The sequence below is a fragment of the Myotis davidii genome, unplaced genomic scaffold (genome assembly GCF_000327345.1).
Source record: "Myotis davidii unplaced genomic scaffold, ASM32734v1 scaffold140, whole genome shotgun sequence".
In the NCBI taxonomy this organism is placed as follows: Eukaryota; Metazoa; Chordata; class Mammalia; order Chiroptera; family Vespertilionidae; genus Myotis; species Myotis davidii.
The window spans coordinates 1,102,128-1,109,183 of record NW_006292663.1 but is presented as its reverse complement, the minus strand read 5'-3'; the positions used below and the strand labels follow the sequence as shown (position 1 = coordinate 1,109,183).

Below are 7,056 nucleotides of genomic sequence, written 5' to 3'. Positions count from 1 at the left end.
CGCTAATCATGATGTATTTTTGCCTTGAAAATAACAACAAAAATATTAATATGTTTGTATTTAAAACTCTAGCTCTATCCACCAGTTTATAAGAAATCTGAAGAAAAGGAAAAGGTTAATTGCCAATTAAGGAAATAATCAGTCACATCAAGAATAAGAGAAATTCAACATGAAAAATGACCCAGTTTCTTCAATTAAAAAAAGGAGCAACTGCTAAAGATTAAGTGAAACTTAAGATCCATTTTCAACAAATGAAAAATGTTGGTCTTGTTTTATTATGATTTGAACCCACCATCTGAAAAAAAAGTTTAGGGAAAATTAAGTGTGGACGGGGTAATGATGATATTAATAAGTAATTGTTTAATCATTCAGATGTTATGTTTAAATGATCCTTATTTTTAGAAATAGATATTGAACTTCTTACAGCTAAGATTATATAATATCTGGAATTTGTTTTAAAATACTTCAGCTAAATATCACCAACAACAACAAAAGTGGGAGAATGGAGATACAGAGAATATTGGCTAATAGTTAAATTTGAAGTTGACAATTGTTGAATTCAAGATGGGTATGTAAATGATTGCTATATTATCCTTTATACATCTGCATATGTTTGAAAATATTTCACTAAAAATAATACATGCATACATAAATTATGCCATGCAAAATCAAATAGATATATGAGAAATGGTTGTCAGCTCTAATAGAAAATTTTAAAACAGCTGAAATAATCTATTGCTGGATCAGTATTCAGATTTTGCCTCAAATTGCATCAAATACACAAATTGAAAGCCCTATTTTTTCTAATAGTCTTTTACAATAACATTGGTCACCTAGTAGTGAAGACTTTAACATACCTTATTTTTCTCACTATGTCAACCCTTGTACACTGTTGTGTATGTGTCCTTGAAAGGATCCTGACTTTAATTAATTTATGAGGTTTAGTAATAACACAGTTAAAGGTATTGAGAAGAATATTCTTGTGAGGGAAAAAGAAAAAGCCCTAGCCAGTTTGTTCAGTGGTTAGAGCGTCAGCCTGTGGACCAAAGGATCCTGGGTTCCATTCCAGTCAAGGGCACTTATCTGGGTTGCAGGCTCCTCCCCGGCCCGGTCTGGTCAGGATGTGTGCGGAAGGCAACCAATCAATGTGTCTTTCTCACATCGATGTTTCTCTCTGTCTTTCGCTCTCTCTTCCACTCTCTCTAAAAACCAATGGAAAAGTATCATCAGGTGAGGATTTAAAACACAAAAAAAGACAAGTAAATGCAAATAGAAAGAGGCATTAATTTGCTTTGACTTTCCCTATTTTTTCCTTCCCTTCTCCTTCCCCTCTCCTTCCCTTTCCTTCCTTCCTCTCTCCCTTCCTTCCTTCCTGGCAAGGAATTCCCTTGCTATAAGTTGGGTAATATACATCTTTTGCACTTGATTAAGGAAAAAACAAAACATTTTTTTTAAAAAATCACAGTATATTTTCCTGATGAGTTTTCATATAAGACCAAAATTCTTACTCTTATTCAAACTCATGAAGTTAGAAAAAAACATGCAAATTAAGTGTGAAACATAAATTATTCTGAAAACAAACTAGAACAGCAACATTAAAAGGACAGGGTCATCAAGGGAAATTTAAATCCAGGACACAGCTGTGTAAAACCTTAGAAAATGAAGTACGGCAACACTCATATAAAGAAGGAAACTATTGCATTAAAAGAGAATTATCAATAAAGAAATGAGATAAATCTATTTTTATTTAGAAGAGAGCATTGCATGATATTTTAATTACTGTTTAAAAATACTTTTAAGAAGCAACTTTCACTTACATTAATGATAAAAAATGGAATTTTGTTTCATTTTGTTGTGTTGTCTTTACAGGTATAGGGTGTATAAAATAAAGATGATGATACCTAATGTAGTCAAATAAGAGATTACTCATTATTCATTTACTAATTCAACAGTCTGTTATTTTGTCCCTACAACAGGCGTTCGTGCTCCAGGGAAGCACAAAGGACCCCTAAGTCATAACAGGGACTTAGGATGAAATTAAGTTTTAAATAAATATAAGAGTATTTCCTATTATTTGGAAAATAATTGGTGATGGCTATGTTGTTGGTGGTGAATGGGGAGTGGTAACTGGCATTGCAAGCAGAAGAATTCATGTTAGACATAGTAGTCTGAAGAAACTTGAAGCATGCCAAAATTGCAAGTAATTAGTTGAGGTTGAGCCAAAGGGTACATGATGGTGGCCAGAAAAAGGTGCTAGAGAAGAAAGATACATAAAAAACAAAGTGTCTGTGTGATAAACTATGTAACTATATAGCAATGTTTGCATGATGAACTATATAACTACATAACAAAGAGTCTTATGGTAAGCTATGGAAATTAAGATTTGTATTACAAAGCATGATAATGAATTGAATGTCAAGATGGAGTGGGTGACATGATTTGAGTGCATTTCAGAAAGATATCCCCAACCTCAAACTGAATGGTGATGGGCATTAGAATAACAACAAGATGGTTATATAACCTGTGAAGATTCTATTTCAGTAATATCATATTGTTTCTGATACAGGCATATCTTGGAGATATTGTGGATTAGTTCCAGACTACCACAATAAAGAAAATATTGTGGTAATGCAAGTCACAATTTTTTGATTTCCCAATGTGTATAAAATTTATCTTACACTTTATTGTAGTCTTTTCAGTGTGCAACAGCATTATGTGTAAAAAAAAAACAATGCACATACTTTAAATGTAAATACTTTATTGCTAAAAATTTCTAACCATATTCAGAGCCTTCAAGGAGTTGCAATATTTTTGCTGGTTAAGATTTTGCCCCAGGGTTGATGGCTAATGACTAATTAGAGTGGTAGTTGATAAAGGTTGGGGTGCTGTGGCAATTTCTTAAAATAAAACAACAATGAGCACAGCCCGTGTTGCTCAGTAGTTAAGCATCAACCCATGAAACAAGAGGTCATGGTTCAAGTCCTGGTCAGGCACGTGCCTAGGTTGTGGGCTCAATCCCCATTAGGGAGCATGCAGGAGGCAGCCAATTGATGATGTTCCTCTCTCATCAATGTTTCTATCTCTCTATCCCTCTCCTCATCTCTCTCGCTAAAGATCAATAAAAATATATTAAACAAAAGACAACAATAAAGTTTGCTGCATAGATTGACTGTTCCTTTCATGAACAATTTCTCTATGGTATGTGATGCTGTTTGACAGTATTTTACTCATAATAGGACTTCATTCAAAATTGGAGTCAGTCCATTCAAACCCTGCTACTGCTTTATCAACTAAGTTTATGTAATATTCTAAATCTTTTGTTATCATTTCAACAGTCTTCTCAGCATCTTCATCATGAGTAGATCCCATATCAAGAACCACTATCTTTGTTCACCCATAAAAAGTAACTATTTATTTGTTAAAGTTTCATCATGAGATTGTAGCAATTCAGTCACATCTTCACACTAATTCTAGTTCTCTTTCTATTTCCACCCCATCTACAGTTACTTCCTCTCTGAAGTCTTGAATTTCTCAAATTCATCCATGAGGGTTGGAATCAACTTCTTCCAAACTCCCGTTCATGTTGATCTTTTGACCTCTTCCCATGAATCATGAATATCCTCAATGGCATCTGAACTGGTGAGTCCTTTCCAGAAGGTTTTAATTTACTTTGCCCAGATCCATCAGAGGAATCACTATATGTGGCAGCTATAGCCTTATGAAATGTATTTCTTAAATAATAAGTCTTGAAATTCAAAATGACTCCTTGATCCATGGGCTGCAGAGTGAATGTTGTATTGGCAGGAATGAAAACAATATTAATCTCATACATCTTCATCAGAGCTCTTGAGTGACCAGGTGCATTGTCAATGAATAGTGTTATTTTGATTTTTTTTTCTTCTGAGCAGTAGATCTCAACAGGGGGCTTAAAATAGTCAGTAAACCATGTTGTAAACAGATGTGCTGTCATCCAGGCTTTGTTGTTCCATTTATAGAGCACAGTCAAAGTAGAATTAGCATAATTCTTAAGAGCTTCAGGATTTTCAGAATGGTAAATGAGTATTGGCTGTAGCTTAAAGTCACCAGGTGCATTAGCCCCTAACAAGAGTCAGCCTGTCCTTTGAGGCTTTGAAGCCAGGCCTTGACTTTTCCTCTCTAGTTATGCAAGTCCCAGACAGCATCTTCTTCCAATGTAAGGCTGTTTCATCTACAGTGAAAAATCTGTTGTTTAACGTGGCCATCTTCATTCACTATCTTGACTAGACCTTCTGGATAACCTGCTGTACTTCTACATCAGCATTTGCTGCTTCACCTTGCACTTTGTGTTATAGAGATGGGTTATTTCTTTAAACCTCATGAACCAACCTCTGGTATCTTCAGACGTTTCTTCTGCATCTTCCTCACCTCTCTCTGCCTTCATAGAATTAAAGACAGTTGGGGCCTTGTTTTGGATCAGACTTTGGCTTAAGGAAATGTAGCTAGTTTGATCTATCCAGGCCACTAAAATTTCTTCCAATCAGCACTAGGATGTTTCACTTTCTTATTCATTTCACTGGAGAAACACCTTTAATTTATTTCAAGAACTTTACCTTTGTATCTACAGCTTGGCTAACTGGTGTAAGAGGCATAGCTTTTAGCCTATCTCAGCTTTCAACACGCCTTCCACACTAAGCTTAACCATTTCTAGCTTTTGAGTTAAAGTGAGAGACATGTGACTCTTCCTTTGATTTGAATATCTAAAGGCATTATAAGATGGTTAACTTGCCTAATTCTGCTCTTTTTCTGTGTTTCGGGGAATAGGGAAGCCCAAAGAGGTAGAGAGATCAGGAACAGCCAGCTAGTGGAGCAGTCAGAATACACGTTTATTACGTTTTCCCTTTTATATGGTTGGATTTGTGGCACCCCCAAAGCAATTATGATAGTAACATCAAAGATTAATGATTGCAGGTCACCATAACAAATATAATCATAATGGAAAAGTTTGAAATATTGTGAGAATTACCAAAATTGATACAGAGTAAGCAATGCTGTTGGAAAATCCATGCCCATAGACTTTCTCAATGCAGGGTTGCCCAAACCTTCAATTAGTAAAAAAAAAAAAAATATGTACCAGTCATGTCCAATACAGCAAAGCTCAATAAAACCGAGGTATGCCAGCACCTGTGGTTAATAAGAAGTTATTTATAAAATTGTGCCAGTCATTCTCATATTCACTTGGGATCTTTCTTCTGTTCTGCTCAGTAATCAAAGTGGCTGCCTGGCCAGCTTGGCTCAGGGGTTGAGCATCAATCTATGAACCAGGAGGTCATGGTTCCATTCCTGGTCAGGGCATATGCCCAGGTTGCAGGTGCAATCCCCAGTGCAGAGTGTGCAGGAGGAGGCTGATCAATGATTCTCTTTCATCATTGATTTTTCTACCTATCTCTCCCTCTCCCTTACTCTCTAAAATCAATAAAAATACATTTTAATAAAATAATCAAAGTGGCTGATCCCTGCCGGCTACATTTTCCAAGCTTATGTGTCCACTGGACTTCTAGTAAGATTTTGTCAACTGGGGTGTTTAAAGGGAGATTGAAGGAGAAGAAGATTGGAGAAGTCAGGATATTTCTCCAAATACCATTTTAAGTTTACTATAGTTAAAAAAAAATCATGCTTTAAAAAATATGGCCCCACCAAATAGTTGAGTAGTGTGATATGATACCTTAAATAAGAGCTCACATATGCAAGATACAATTCGGTAAGTTTAAAAATAAAGGTACAAAATATTCATAAAGGTCTGGTAGTGAGAGCTACCAGCTAATCAAAAAATAAATTAAAAGAAGTAGGTTTCATAGCCTGTACTTTTCCCCCCCTTTAAATTCACTCAATCTATTCTAGGTCTTACATTTTGAAAGTATCTCAAAGTTATGTCCTCATTGTTTCCTGGTATTTCTATCTGAATGTTTGCTATGAGCCCTATGTCTATACATACTGTTTTGGCCCTTATCTGGTAGAAACAGAGCTAACTTATAGTGCAACTACGTAGGCCGAGGCGTTCAGGTATCAGATGGTAAGAGAAGTAGCCAGAGACCTGGTATTCACCAGGGAACCAAGTTGATGATGTGGTTTAGGGGCAACTTAATAACTTTGGGCTAATTTTTAATTTCTGGCTCCAGGGAAGAATATTTTTAGAAAGAGTATTACAAACATATGAACTGGAAAACACAAATTTCCTATTTAGATATGGTGATTCCCTGAGACCCTACCCCACCCAAACTGTATGCAGTCACTTTTGCATATGAATGGCCTGTCCTTTCTCAGCCTAAAACCTGTCAAATAGGCAGCAGCTAGGCCAGGGAGCCCCAAAGCAATCAATCCAGCAGCAGCGGTCTGCCTTGTTACACAGCTGGGCCTCGTCTGGCCACTTCCAAACCTGATACAAAGAGGAGGTATCTGCAGATCTCTCTGTAGCTCCTGCTGGGTGGCCCCAGGCAGTGACTGACTTTGCACCTCCTTGGAGATCCAAGAGCCAGTGTACCCAGTGGTCAGTGTGAGACCATACTGGATTACAATTCTTCACATCCATAAGTGATACACTCAAGGGGCAGACTCAGTGACCACCAAAGCCCCACTGAAGCAAATCCTGCCCCATAACAATGTCTCCTGCATAGCAAATCTTCCACTGTAGAGAAACACAGAGAAGCAGCCAAAATGTGGAGACAAAGAAACATGTCACAAACGAAAGAAATAGATGAAAGCAAAATACTGGATATAGAGTTCAAAACCACAGTTATAAGCTTATTCAAGAATCTTCTAGAAACCTCTGAGGGACTTAGTGAGACCTTCAAAGATCTTAGTGAGAATGCTAAAAATAAAAAATGGAAAAGGACCAGTCAGAAATTAAGCAGACACTGACTGAAATAAATAATAATATACAGAGATTCAACAGTAGACTAGAGGATCCCAAGAATAAAGTCAAAGATATGAAATATGAAGAAGCAAAAAACACCCAACCAGAAAAACAAAATGAAAAAAGAATCCAAAAATATGAAGATAGTGTAAGGAGCCTCTGGGACA

General features: G+C 36.4%; 1 pseudogene; it reads right to left on the bottom strand.

Moving 5' to 3' along the window:
- The window catches only part of LOC102764171, a 142,931-nt pseudogene that overhangs the window by 42,424 nt on the left and 93,451 nt on the right, over window positions 1-7,056 (bottom strand).